General features: G+C 38.7%; 1 pseudogene; it reads left to right on the forward strand.

The window, feature by feature from the left end:
• The first annotated feature begins 4,347 nt into the window (after positions 1–4,347).
• LOC121260087 lies at positions 4,348–11,404 on the forward strand (annotated as a pseudogene).
• The last annotated feature ends 3,014 nt before the right edge of the window (positions 11,405–14,418 follow it).

Genomic DNA, 14,418 nt, shown 5'->3' on the forward strand with positions numbered 1-14,418 from the left:
ATCAGCTTGTCTCAACAGACCTATTAAACCTTCTGTACAGAATAAGAATAGGTAAGGGGATAGAGGATCCTCTTGCCTAAGTCCTCAAGTAGGTGTAAAAGAAGTTGAAGGCACCCCATTGATCATCACTGAGAAAGAGACTAACTTTACACAGTTCATTATGAGACCAACCAGCCTACTATTCAAAGCCATCCTTAACATGATCTCTTGTAAGAAGTCCCATTTTACCCTATCATAGGCTTTTGACATGTCCAACTTCAAAGACATAAATCCCTTCTTTCCCTTTATTCTCTGTTTAAGGAAATGCACAAGCTCATATGCCACTAGTACATTGTCTGTGATTTGTCTCCCTGGTACAAATGCAGACTGTGTTGCAGAAATAATGGAGGGAAGAACCCCTTTTAGTCGGTTTGTGATTACTTTAGAAATTAGTTTATACATCACATTGCATAAACTAATTGGCCTAAAGTCAGAAACTTGAGATACATTTTTCTTCTTTGGGATTAGAACTAACAATGTATGGTTAAGGCCCTCAGGAAAAATCCTAGTATTCAGTACATTAAGAATAGCAGCAGCAATATTACCACCAATAACATGCCAATATTTTTGAAAAAAGAGAGGTGACATACCATCAAGGCCAAGTGTTTTGTTTGGGTGCATTTGATTCAAGGCTCGAGTCACTTCCTCAGCTGTGAATTCCCTCTCTAGATTAATATTCATCTCAAATGTGAATCTGGTATCCACCCCTTCTAAAATATCCATAGCACCCCTTTCTGAAGAGGTTGTAAAAAGGAATTTGTAGTAATCAACAATTAGTTTATCCCTTCTTGCCCCTTCCTTCCATTGGCCTTCACTATCCTGCAGCTTAGCTATATAGTTCCTTTTCTTCCTCTAGGAGGCCTTTGAATAAAAGTATTTGGAATTTTTATCACCACATTGTAGCCATGATACCCTCGATCTCTGCTTCCACAAAAGTTCTTCCCTCTCTAGCCGAAGTTGGACATTGTTACTAGCAGCCTGTAGCTCCTCAAGTCTTGCACAGTTGGGGTCCTCTTCCTGCAGGTGCTGTAGTTTTGCCTTAGCTAAGGCTAGATTTTTATGAACCAATCCAAAGCTGGTATGGTTCCAACTATTGAGCTTTCTACTGCACTCCTTAATTCTTTTCATAGCATCATCCATGCTCCCAATACCAGTTCCATTTTGCCACACAGCTTTAATGATTTCATCATAATCTTTATGCCCCACCCACATCGACTCAAATTTGAACATTCTTTTCCTTCTACCCAGGTGTGAAGCTCCTTCAGTATTAAGCCATAAAGGTATGTGATCTGAGTATGACACAGATCCATGAGTAATCACAAAATTTAGGAATCCCTCCACCCATTCTGAGTTTGCCAAGCATCTATCTAGTCTTTCATATATTCTCTCATCACCTTCCCTCCCATTACACCAAGTATAAAAAGGTCCCCGACTATAACCCGAGTCCATTAGATTATAATCATTAATAGTAGTGCGAAACTCCTCCATACGGCCCTCAAATCTTCTGTTTCCCCCTCATTTCTCATTTGGCTCTAGGATCTCATTAAAGTCCCCCATTAGTAGCCAGGGGTAGCTAACTGAATTGAACAATTGACGTATTAAACTCCAAGTTTCATGTCTGCTAGCAGTGACATGATGGCCATATATACCAATAAACATCCAATCTCTTCCTTGATCTCCATCACCTTTGATCAAGGCATGAATGTGATGGGTAGAAAAGTTAACAATATGTAGTTGCACCTCAGGTTTCCACATAAGAGCTAACCCTCCACTTCTGCCCTGACAATCTACTGTAAAACAGTGGGCATATCCTAGCCTGAACTTGTATTTTTCCATGCCACTCGAAGTCACCTTTGTCTCCTGCAAGAAGACAAAATCAGGATCTTCTTTCTTGACGAGGTCAATAAGTGTTCGCAATCCCGGTGGGTTCCCAAGCCCACATAGATTCCAACTTAAGCTTTTCATTGTTCCCGACGAGGCTGATTATCAACCACCACCGATACATTGGTCGTCGCATCCTCTTCCAAACCCTAAGGTAAGTTCAAAGACTGTCTCTTCGAAGGTCTATGATCTCCCTCATCCAGTAGTAGTGCTTCCCTTTTCTTAGATAATTTAGCCATTACACCCTTCTCCATATTTCCTTCTGTTGCCAAGCCCAGCATGGACTTCGGCTTACGACCCCTTCTTTTCAAAATAGGCCCACCAGGAAGGGATGTTAACTTTATGGTTGGGCCCAAGGTATTATCCTTATCCATTGGTAGGCCTTGGCCTATTCCTATTGAGTGGACGACGGTATTTGCCATATATCCATTAGTCTCCTTCTCACCACAAGATTCCTGCACATTCCCTATTTCTGAATGATTCTCAACTCTTGTAACAAAACTCATCTTCTTCAGGGATTCAGATACATTCAGGGCCTTATCTCTTGGATTCACGAGCTTGAGATAATTCTTGTCAAATGATGGCTCCGTGTTCTTTTCCGCAGAAACTGTGGATGATGGCTCTGTGTTCTTATCCTTAAACAATCCACCTCTAGCCCGGCTTTGTGTCTGGCGTCTTTCACCACCCCAACCAGACGACGGTGCCGCTCTCAGCCATTGCCCATACGAGAAGGCAACATCAGGGTCAGTATGTTGGCATGCTTTCAAGCTCGTACAATCTCGATGGCTATGCCCCAGGCATCCGCAACGATAATAGAAATCCGGTAACCGTTCGTAAGATAAACAAACCCAACAGTCTCTCTGGGCCCCAAAAGCAAATTTCTTTCGACGCAACAATGGCTTAGTTATATCCAGAGTCACTATAATTCGCATGTACTCTCCCCAGGCCAGTTCATCTTGATCCAAGTCGATTTCCAGTACCTTGCCCAATGCTTCCCCGATGCACAATCCTACATACTTGTTTGATGCCATCATGGGCAAATCATGCACCCTGATCCAGAAAGTTGCTTCTGTGAAATTAATCTCATGAAGCTGCAACTGGCCGTCAAATTCCTTTATGAGAACCAACTGTTTGTTGAAATGCCACGAGCCATCCCGAATTACCCTATCCTTGTCCCTGGTTTCCTCAAATTCCACTAGAATGATAGTAGGTGTTAAATCCCTAAATTTGATGCTCTTCCCCAGTTGCCAGATATGCCTCATGGTCTGCTTGAAGGCTTCTCTATTGTAATGACGATCCATAAGTAGTTTGAGGAACAAACATTGCTTTCCTCGAGTGATCACATCCCCCAGTAAATCAGTATCCACAAAAACCTCGTTCGCTTCTTCCTCCGTGAGAGATAGTTTCTCACACAGATTGGTTAAATCATCCGCCATCCAGGAAAAACTCCCCTACGCAAGGGAGAAAGTCGCTATTTTGAGAATCAAACCACCACCCTGCACAGCAGTAGGAAGACCCCTCTACTCGGTTTGGGAAAACGGAGAGAGGAAAAACGAGTTTCTCTTATAAATTAATTTCTAGAAACATTAGATAATATATAAATATTAGATATTTAAGTTAATGTGTCTATCTTTCTTCTGAGTGGTGAAACTAGCTAGCTAATACTTTAGGTGCTTCAATTTAAAATAGTAATGCTATTATACCCCTTAAGTTATATCACTCATTTTAATTACCTCTCAATATAGCACTACATTGTGGTGCCATGTGGCTTATTAAAAAATTAAAAAATATATATTCAAAACAAAATGATATGCTCAAAAATATATATAAAAAAAAAAAAGAAGACTAAAATCTTAAATTTCCTCTACCCTTTACTATTTACCATTTTCTGTTTGTGTTTTTAATTTTTTTAATAAGTCTCATGGCACCGCACATAAATGGGACAAAAAAAAAAGGGTATAAATTAGGAAATTTTGTAGCATTTCTCTTTTCAAAATTCTCAAAGTAGCAAACTCTGATAAAATAACACTAGTACGTGTACTTATAATTTTATTTACACTTTTACTTATAAGATTTATTTTATTAATTTTTTTTTGAAATTTAAATTTCATGATTTTCAGTATATTAATAACTACAATGTAGATAAATAAATTTTTTATAAATATTTTTTAAGTATATTTATCATTTTCTATTTAGTATAACCTTTAAATAAATACATGTCAGGCGAAACTCATAAACATTGACATTTCATAAAGCTTGGTCACTAAGCATTATCATTAGTTGTTAATATTAGTTATTGGCATGCTTTAGGCAGTATCTACTTAGACTTTTAATGATAAAAATATAATTTAATCATACAAGTTAAGCCAAATCCTAGTTCATTGAACCTTAACCAGGCCAATAATATAGTGCCAGGAGTTAAGAAAAATGGGAAATTTCAAAGTCCATCCACTACTCAACCTAAACTACCGAGTCAGGGGGGGAGAACCGAGGAGGGTTCTTCCTATTTGGAGTCTTGAATTAAATCCAACCTCTTTATTGGCCCCAAAACACATTCTCAGATCGGCATATCTTCTTCCTCCATTTGTCCCTGACAAAACACAGACTATATTCCCATAAATCTAGAGCACAATCTCATCTTCATACACCACCACAGACAAGGCGACGACACCATTGGAAAGCTTGCTGTGTCCAAGGCTTAGAATAATGGCAGATTCTTCGCGGGCTGACAACGGCAGGCTCCCTGGCCGCCACTGCGATGGTCGTTCGGTCGATTGCTCAAGATTTCTTGCCCCGTGAAATCCGAGCCTACTTCTTCTCTGGCATCCGAAGCTTCTTCAACCGCTTCTCGTCCCAGCTCACCATGGTTATTGACGAGTTTGACGGCCTTGTCTACAACCAAATATACATTGCCGCTGATATTTACTTGGGCAGCAAAGTCTCGCCCAACACGCAGACCCTCAAGGTCAGCAAGTCAGGGAAAGAACGCAACTTTACGGTCACCATGGGAAGCAACGAATAAACCTCGGACGTCTTTAATGGGGTCCGTTTCAATTGGATTTTGGTCTGTCACCATGTCGAGTTCAGGAACTTCAACAACCCTCGCGACCTCACCTCCACGCTGCGCTCTGAGTTACGATCCTTCCAGCTTAGTTTTCACAAGAAGCACAAGGACATGGTGCTGAACGCTTACTTGCCCTACATTGCGAGGAAAGCCAAGTCGATAATGAAAGAGAGCAAGACCTTGAAGATCTTCACCGTCAGCGACGACAGAATGTACGGAAATCTGGTGAACATGTGGGCCGGCACGATCCTTGACCATCCCGCGACGTTTGACACTCTCGCCATGGACACAGACGTCAAGAACTTCATTCTCAAAGATCTCAAGAGGTTCGTGAGAAGAAAAGAGTATTACAGGAAGGTTGGCAAGGCTTGGAAGAGAGGGTACCTGCTGTATGGTCCTCCGGGTACCGGGAAATCGAGCTTGATCGCTGCAATGGCGAATTATTTGAAATTTGATATCTATGATTTGGAGCTCACGGGGCTTCAGTGCAACTCGGAGCTGAGGAGATTGCTCATACGATGGCGAATCGGTCAATTCTAGTGGTGGAGGATATCGATTGTTCCATTGAGTTTCAGGACCGAATGGCTGATCAATCATCAAAACAATCGCCCCATGAAACTGATGAAAGACAGGTTCGTTTTCCACCCTTCTTGCTTTGTTTTCCACGTTGTTATCCAAACACAAAATTCAATACAACTTTTTTAAATTTTTAAACTTCTTTTTTTTTATAAAACAATCAATTTCAATTGAGATCAAAACAATTACAGACATTTATCAAGCCAAATGGCTTAAGAAAGAAAGTCTGGAATACAATCTCACCACATTTCGAAATTATCTACCCTCCAAGCATTTCTTGCAAGCTGATGAGCAGCCATATTCTCTTCCCTATACACATGAGTAAAAGAACAACTCCCAAAACAAACTTTCAGCCTCTGTACTTCTTCAAACAAGATCCCATGGATGCAATTCCCCATATCATTCTGCTCTAAGGAATTCACTAGTAATAGACTATCACTCTCCACCAACAGACTTGGTATACCCAATGTAGAACACAACCGAAGACCTCTAAAAACTGCCAACAACTCAATAGCTTCTGGGTCTTCAACTTCATTTTCAATACTACTTGCAACCATGACCACGTTCCTTGAAGCATCTCTCAAGATTATACCAATTCCAGCTTTTTGGAGATCCCCAAACATAGCCCCATCTGTGTTAAGCTCTAAAACACCTGCAGGGAGAGGCTTCCATATTACATGTTTTCTGATCTGAACTTGAGACATGATAGAAACTGCTTTGAAGCTATGAATTAATCCCACCCCATGATTAGCCACTTGATTAGGGCTCAGTCTAACCTTCTCAAATTCCAACTTATTTCTCCTATCCTAAACCAAAAACCCCGTGCTAAACAGAAAAACTGGACCAACTTGTCATGATCCTGCTCCTCAAGCAACTGCAAAGCTAGATCAGCAACAGTCTGAAAAACCTTATGAATTAACAGTACTGCAGTCTGTGCCTGTATGCGAACACCACTGATGTGGCGATTATATTTATAAAAAAAAATAGCGGGAAGACGAATAATCCACGTCTCCAAATAGATATTTTCATCCTTTCGTTCATTCAAGCTTCAAAGAAGAAAATGCAGCAGCAAGAAGACACCATCGTTCATTTGAGCTTCATCCGAAGAAGAAGAAAATGCAGCATCAGTTCTCGTGCATCCTCTCTCTGTGATCTCATAAATATCTTCTCAGTTCTCTTCCTCAGCGTAGCATTTTTCCTCCCTGATTCCAAAACTTATTTGTCTTCTCAACTGTAACATTACAAGAAACTGCAAATATTATAAGAGGATGACAACTAACATTCAAGAAGAAACTACAATATATTAAAATAAAAGTGCAAAATAATATTTAAAAAAAAACTTTTACACAAACAGCCAAAACATGTCCAACTGAGAATTTAAGTAGATAAGTCAGTTCTTTAGGTGAACATGTTGAACCCACAGATCTTCCAAAGTAGAATCCACAAATCTACTGAGATTCCAAAATTTTGAAGTTATCAAACCAGAAACACCTCCAAGAATGACAATAAAATAAATAAAGATCAAGTAGAACAAATATTCAAAATACCCAAAAACTTTAATAAATAACTATAAAATCTTGAGAAATTCAAGAAATTTCATAAATATGCAATTTAATATTAACTGAGAATAATTTAAAAATCAAAGCCACTATTACGAACCGAATACTAAAAATAGGTAAATGGAAGCTGGAGTAAAGCTACATTGGTATGATTAATGACCCAGGATTGCACCTCTAGAAGCACAAGACTTCATTATCGAAGGAGAGAATTGAAGAAGTAATCTAATTACTCAAGCAAAATCCTCCAGCATATAACAGAAAGGGTCTGTCGCGTTAGGGTTAGGGTTGAGAATGAGAGTCGCACAGAGCGGGCACGGGAGAGAGAGAGCAAGGGGAGAGAAACCAAATTTAGTGAAAATGTGAAACGCACCGTTTCGTTGAGGTATTTACACAATTTCAGCTTCGATTAAACGCACCGTTTTATTTACTTCAAAACGGTGCGTTTGACTCCATGTAGGATGTCGTTCGCGGGGCCTTCCCCCCGTATGCCTGGGTTTAGAGTTTTTCATGAATTAATGAAGGCAAAAACTGCTTCCATAAATCCCTTAGATGACTACAATAAAAAATCGCATGGATTGTATCTTCCAATGGATGACAACAGAAACTGCACTGAGCTTCAATAACCACATGTTTACTTAACAAATTGTCTTTTGAAGGTAGAATGTCTAAGCATGCACGCCAGGCAAATACTCTAATCTCGTGAGGCACTTGCATCTTCCACAATACTTTTCATAACCTCTGTTGCATGCCCCTTGAGGATGATTCTGCTATAACCATATTATTTTGAGAAACAATAAACTTGTAGCAGCTTTTAACAGAATAAAACACCATTCCTTTCATAATTCCACACCCATTTATCTGCTCCTGCTTCAGAATAGATCTTGATTTTCATAATATCAACTACTATACTTGGATTGAAGAGAGTTCTAAGCTGGTGCAAATTCCACCATCCTGTTTCTCCATCAATAACAGAAGCCACCTGAGCACCTCTGTTCTCTGTCTATAAACCATAGTCCTCCTCCAGAGATTTATGCCCAGGGATCCATTGATCAGTCCACAATTGTGTTGTATTCCCATCCCCAATCCTCCATTTACATCCAGCCCTTAAGCTCTTCTTAGCCTCCCATATGCTCCTCCATGTATATGATGGACAGAAACCCAAACTAGATTTCATGAAATCAGTCTTGGAAAAATATCTTGCTTTAAGGATCTTATGTAACATTGAATTCTTGTTCTGAAGCAGCCTCCACCCTTGCTTAGCAAGCAGGACAATGTGAAAAGATCGAAGATCCTTAAAACCCATACCTCCTCTAACCTTCCTCTCACACAGTTTCCTCCAACTAACCCAATAAATCCTTCTCTCTTCCCCTTTTTTCCCCCACCAAAATTTTGACATTAAACCCTCTAAATCTGAACAAAACCCAGCAGGCAGTAAGAAACAACTCATTGAGTAAGTTGGGATAGAAAGGGCCACGGCTTTCAATAAAATTTCCTTTCTCCCTTGAGATAACAATTTTTCCTTCAAACTTTGTAACTTATTCCAGACCCTTTGCTTAATGGATTGAAAAGAATGTGACTTAGATCTACCTACGATTGGAGGTAGTCCCAAGTACTTCTCATATTGTTGTATCTCATTATTTCCCCATAACAATCTAATTTCCTCTCTAACCTCCATCCCCACATTGCTACTAAATACCATTGATGTCTTTTCTTTATTAATTTTCTGCCCTGACACCCTCTTATACACATCCAAAACAACTTGAACTCTTCTGTTTTCCTCCACATCCGCTATACAAAAAATAATACTATCATCCGCAAACAACAAATGATTTATGGTTGGAGCACCCCTACAAATTTTTATCCCAGAAATTTCCTGCTTAATACCGGCTTCATTTAATAAAGCAGTGAGCCCTTCAGTGCATAGAAAAAAGAGATAAGAGGAAAGGGGATCCCCTTACCTCAAACCCCTAGAAGGAACAACTGGTCCTTTTGGTTCACCATTAACTAACACAGAAAATGATACAGTCTGAACACACATCATCACCAGAGAGATAAAACCAGAATGAAACCCCATCATTTGCATCACCTTTTCAAGAAAACTCTACTCTACTCGGTCATAAGCCTTGCTCATATCCAATTTGATGGACATAAAACCTTTTTTCCCCTTCTCTTATGTTTTAAGAAATGCATTACCTCATAGGCTATTAACACATTATCCGTTATCAATCGCCCTGATACAAAGACACTTTGACTCTTTCCAATTACATTTGGCAAAATGGTTTTCAATCTATTGGAAATAACCTTAGCAATCAACTTATAGGCCACATTATACAAGCTTATAGGCCTATAATCAGCAACAGAAACATGATACTTTTTCTTTGGAATAAGCGTGATATAAGTATGATTCAGAGATGGAGGGAAATAACCTGAATTTAGAGCCTGTAGAGCTACCCCAATAACAGATTTTTCAACCACATGCCAGTATTTTTGGAAAAAAGCTGGAGACATCCCATCAGGGCCTGGGGCTTTTGAAGGATTCATTGCTGACAGAGCCACTAAAACCTCATCTTCTATATAGACTCTGGTCAGATCATCATTCATAACCGAAGTAACTCTGCCAGCCACTGACTCTAGAAAATCAGTCTTACCATTAGGACATGAACTCTGAAACAAATTTTGAAAATATTGTAAAACAACTCTATCTCTCTGCTCTCCAAACTGCCAAATCCCCTCCTCATCCTTCAATTTTCCCAATCTATTCTTTCTCATCCTCTAAGAAGCCTTCATATGAAAATATTTGAAATTTTTGTCCCCATCTCTTAAGCATAAAGCTTTTGACCGTTGTCTCCACATAACTTCATCCATTTCCATCCACCTTTGCACTTCTTCTCTGGCTTTATTGTGATCATCTGGACAGTCCAAAACTGGATCAATAACTATAAGTTGTTCCATATGTTGCCTTGCAAGATTTAACTACTTCTGAACATTACCAAACTTGTTTCTATTCCAACTAACCAATTTAGTACCACACTCCTTAATCAAACCCGTAACATCAGACATAGTGTTATTCCCATCCATACTCCTCCTCCATGTTGCCTTTATAATTTCCTCACAGGCTTTCTCCCCTACCCACATTTCTTCAAACTTAAATTGCCGTCTAGCTCGAATAGGTCCTGCTTCACCTTCAGTGGTAACCCATATTGGAACATGATCAGAGTAAGCAACCAAGCCATGAGTAACTGAGGCATGTGGAAACCTACCCCACCAAGGCATATTTACCAAAGCTCTATCCAGCCTCTCACAAACACCATCGTTCCCTCCCCTTCTGTTACTCCAAGTATACTTGTTACCCTTAAAACCCAAATCCCTCAATTCATAGTCATCTACCATATCTCTAAAAGATGCAATTTGCCAATTTGGCCGTAATCTGCCACCCCATTTTTCGTGAGGATGCAGTATCTCATTAAAATCACCAACCACCAACCAAGATGAGTGTATCCAAACAAGGCCTTGGTTTGAGATTTTTTGTACCACCGTGCATAAAAGAACATGCAATATATGTGTCTTACGGTATCTAATATTGTTTGTGGATGATTTTCAAACATTGTGAACTATATACATTAGATCATTTAATTTGATGATTTTCAATTTCTTAATCAAATTGAATGATGTCAAAATATCCTCCATTTGCTTTTGTAATGACAGTACCAATCTTGGTTATTAATATAGTCGATCATTTTCTTGTCTTTCTCATGATTTTGATCATCGATCTACTGCATGCAATAATAGGTGACATTGTCAAGATTGCTCAATTTCGTTGATGGGCTTTGGTTGAGCTGTGGTGACGAGCGGATCATCGTGTTCACCACAAACCACAAAGAAAAGCTCGACCAGGCATTGCTGCGGCCAGGATGAATGGATGTCCACATTCACATGTCTTACTGCACACCATGCTGATTTAGACTTCAATTGTCTTGGGATTATAGATCACCAACTATTTGATGAGATTTTCGAGTCTATTGAAACCACAAAAGTAACACCAGCTGAAGTAGCTGTGCAGCTCATTAAGAACGAGGATCCTGACATAGTGCTCAAGGGATTAATCGAGTTCCTTGATTTGAAAATGCAAGAAAACAAGATAGCAAAGGCCCAAAAGCAAAGTGCCGAACAAGTTGAGAGTGTGGAAGATGAAAACGTTGAGAGTGATCATGATCAAGGCCATGCTTTATTGCTCAAGGCTAAGGCTAGGGTTCTTTTAGAGAAGGCTCATTAATTTATAGGATGATTAGATAGTGGTCTCATAAAAAGGTGAGATTTACTCAAAATCTCAGTAAGTTAAACAACTAACTGATACAAAGATAAATCAATCATGAAAAATGATAGATATGCAATGCATGAAATGTGAAAAATCAGTATGCATGTCTCCCATCCAGATTCTCAACATCTTTTTAAAAATATGGAGACATGGGTTTTTACTCAATAAGTAATTTCGTCATCATTTTTGAAAAGACATAACTTTTTCATAAAAATTTCATCATAAACTTTCTTCATCATAGACTTACATCATTATCTTAATCAATAACATAACGTGTGGTAATGTCACAGTTCCTCATATGCACTATGAGTACCTGCTAGTGATCGTAGTATGTAAGAAACTACGTTGTTTATAGACTCGTTCTCAATGCATTGGTAAATATAACATAACATCATAAAATTTATAATGTGTACACCCACCAGCGTTAGGTGTCATAACATGTTGACTTCGCTCCGGCATTCTTTAAAAGAACCCATTTGAAACATGTTGATTGTTCTTTGTCAACCTAGGGGTTACCACTCGATTATTAAACACTCCAGAGTGGACAGAGGAGTTCCACCAGGATAATTTCCCATTCTGGCCTTTGGGTTCGTGACAAAATGATTTTCATGCTATGCTTTAAAAAAAATATTTTTCATGACATATGCATATGTAGTAAATTTCATGCAAAAATGACATTTATAAATGTAATATGCCAAAAATGGTGAAAATGCCATATGTTATGTAAGTATGCACTCAATGTGTCATATAACATAATAATTTATGCTCAAAATGATAATTGAAGAATAAATGAAGCATTTATCAATAATTCATAAGAAATTTATCAAAGTGTAAGTTAGAGGTCAACTTACAAACTTCGGGGGAAATTCGAAATTAGCATCGTAGCTGTATAAATCATATGTATACTAAGTTAGGGTTAATACTCTTATGGATAGGTTCAAAATCAAACGCATCAAAAATTAGATATTTACAAATATGCCCCTAGACTTTCAAAAATTGTCATTTAGACCCTAAATTTTCACTAATTGCAAACGAACTCCAAATTTAACCAAATTTCATAGACTTCATATTTTTGGCATTCTAAAATCATCTATGCCCTTATATTTTCAAAATTCAAAGTGAAAATGTCCAATTAGTCCCAACCCGTGGCATGCATCCTAGTTGATGCCTATGTGTATTTTCAACTATTGATCCCTATGAATGCATGCATATAAGATTTTCTTTAATCATTAATGATCATTAACATCTTTAGGGATATTATTAAGTCTAATACTTGAGTAATCAAGTTCATTCCAACACTTAGTCAAAGCTATGAAATCCTTAATCACCAATATGCTTAAAACCGATTCATGCTTGATGATCAAAACAAGATAGATTTAAAACCTATCATGACATGCTTCTAATCACAAATTTAACCTTCCATAATCATGTTATGATAATTATAGATCATATAAAATCATGCCTAAGACATTCCATAGCTAAATTTCCAATTAAAAATATTCAATCATTCAAACCTTCCTTTAATTGACCCGGTTTTACATTAAGCATCATAACCTTCTCAAAACTCAACCAAATTTTGTACTAACGCTTAGAAACAAAACTTGACATGCTAGCTAAGATCAAAAGGAAGAAAAATTACATATTTTGTGGCCTTCCAAGCACTCTAGATTGCCTTATACAAGAACACTCAAAAACTCACTCGGTTTGCACTCTTTTGATCTCTAAGAGGGGGAAATGCTCTCAAGGCTCAAGATGATACTTGGAGCTATGGTGTGGATGAAATGAGAAGGGGAGGGAAGTATGTATAGGTGGCCAAGGGGTGAGGGACGTTGGCTTGGGTGCTTGGTGATTGGGTGAAGTGGGAGGTGCTCAAATCTGGAAAATTTCCAGATTTGCTTGCATGAGCTTATGTCACTTGTGCAGAATGGAATAGTGCCCCAAAGCACCATCATTTTCCTCACCACAATAGCTGCAAGGGTCCTGTAGATGACTCCAGGTCGTGGGACATCATTTGGATGGCAGAAGATCCCTCAAACCACTCTTGAAAACAGGTGAATGAAGGTGATTTTGTAGTGGCAGAAAATCAGTTCGGTTTTGGATCATTTTGGGCAGCAAAAATGAGTCAAAATCCTTCATGATGGTCATGGGACTTCTTGGTGATTGGGTGGAGAAGGAGGTGGCATGGGGTGGTGGTGTAAACCATGGTAGGAGGCTGGTCCAAACTCAATCCAATTGGTTCTTACACAAACTAGACCAAGGTGCACCCGGTTTGGTTCTTTGAGTTGGTTGATGCAACCAATTTCGTCCAAGGCTCAAACTGAGTTTTGGAGGGTCTCATAAGATTTTTAAGGACCATATTACCCTTGAAGATAAACCACAAAAATGTTGGACCCAAGGGCAAAACAGTCCAAGCATTACAAAGGGCAATGCACAAAACCGATTGAAGCATGGTTTGGGCTTGTTATGTCATTTTTCTTAATGACATGTGGAATGGTTTAGCTAGGTTATTAACATGGTCTAATCATGGTTTAAGGGAGTATTAATTCAAGAAAATTTGAATTAAAAAGTTTAAGAAAAGATTAAGCATGATTAAGCTTCAAAGCATAGCTTAAAGTGCACTAACCTCAAGTATGATGGTTAATGGCCTTAGCAAATTTTTAAAACTTAATTTGGGTATTTTGAGTGTGATTTGGGCTTAAGGAAACTAATGGTATGGTATATTGGGCTTTTGGTCTTTGAATGGTAAAATGAGTCCAAACATGGCTTTGGGCCATATAGGCTTGAAAAGGGCCAAGGGTCCAATATACACCAAAGGCCTTATGCCTTCCTATACTTGGGCCAAGACTAGCCTTCATTTCCTAAGGGCTTGGTTCAAGGTTTTTCTTGGGCTAGACCCATGAATGCACTTGGGTCCTAAAAAGCCTCACCAAAATTACTAATGGGTTTGCCTCTCTAATCCTTAGCTCATTAACACTAAGTACCAA

This window comes from Juglans microcarpa x Juglans regia, chromosome 4D (genome assembly GCF_004785595.1).
Source record: "Juglans microcarpa x Juglans regia isolate MS1-56 chromosome 4D, Jm3101_v1.0, whole genome shotgun sequence".
NCBI classification, from domain to species: domain Eukaryota; kingdom Viridiplantae; phylum Streptophyta; class Magnoliopsida; order Fagales; family Juglandaceae; genus Juglans; species Juglans microcarpa x Juglans regia.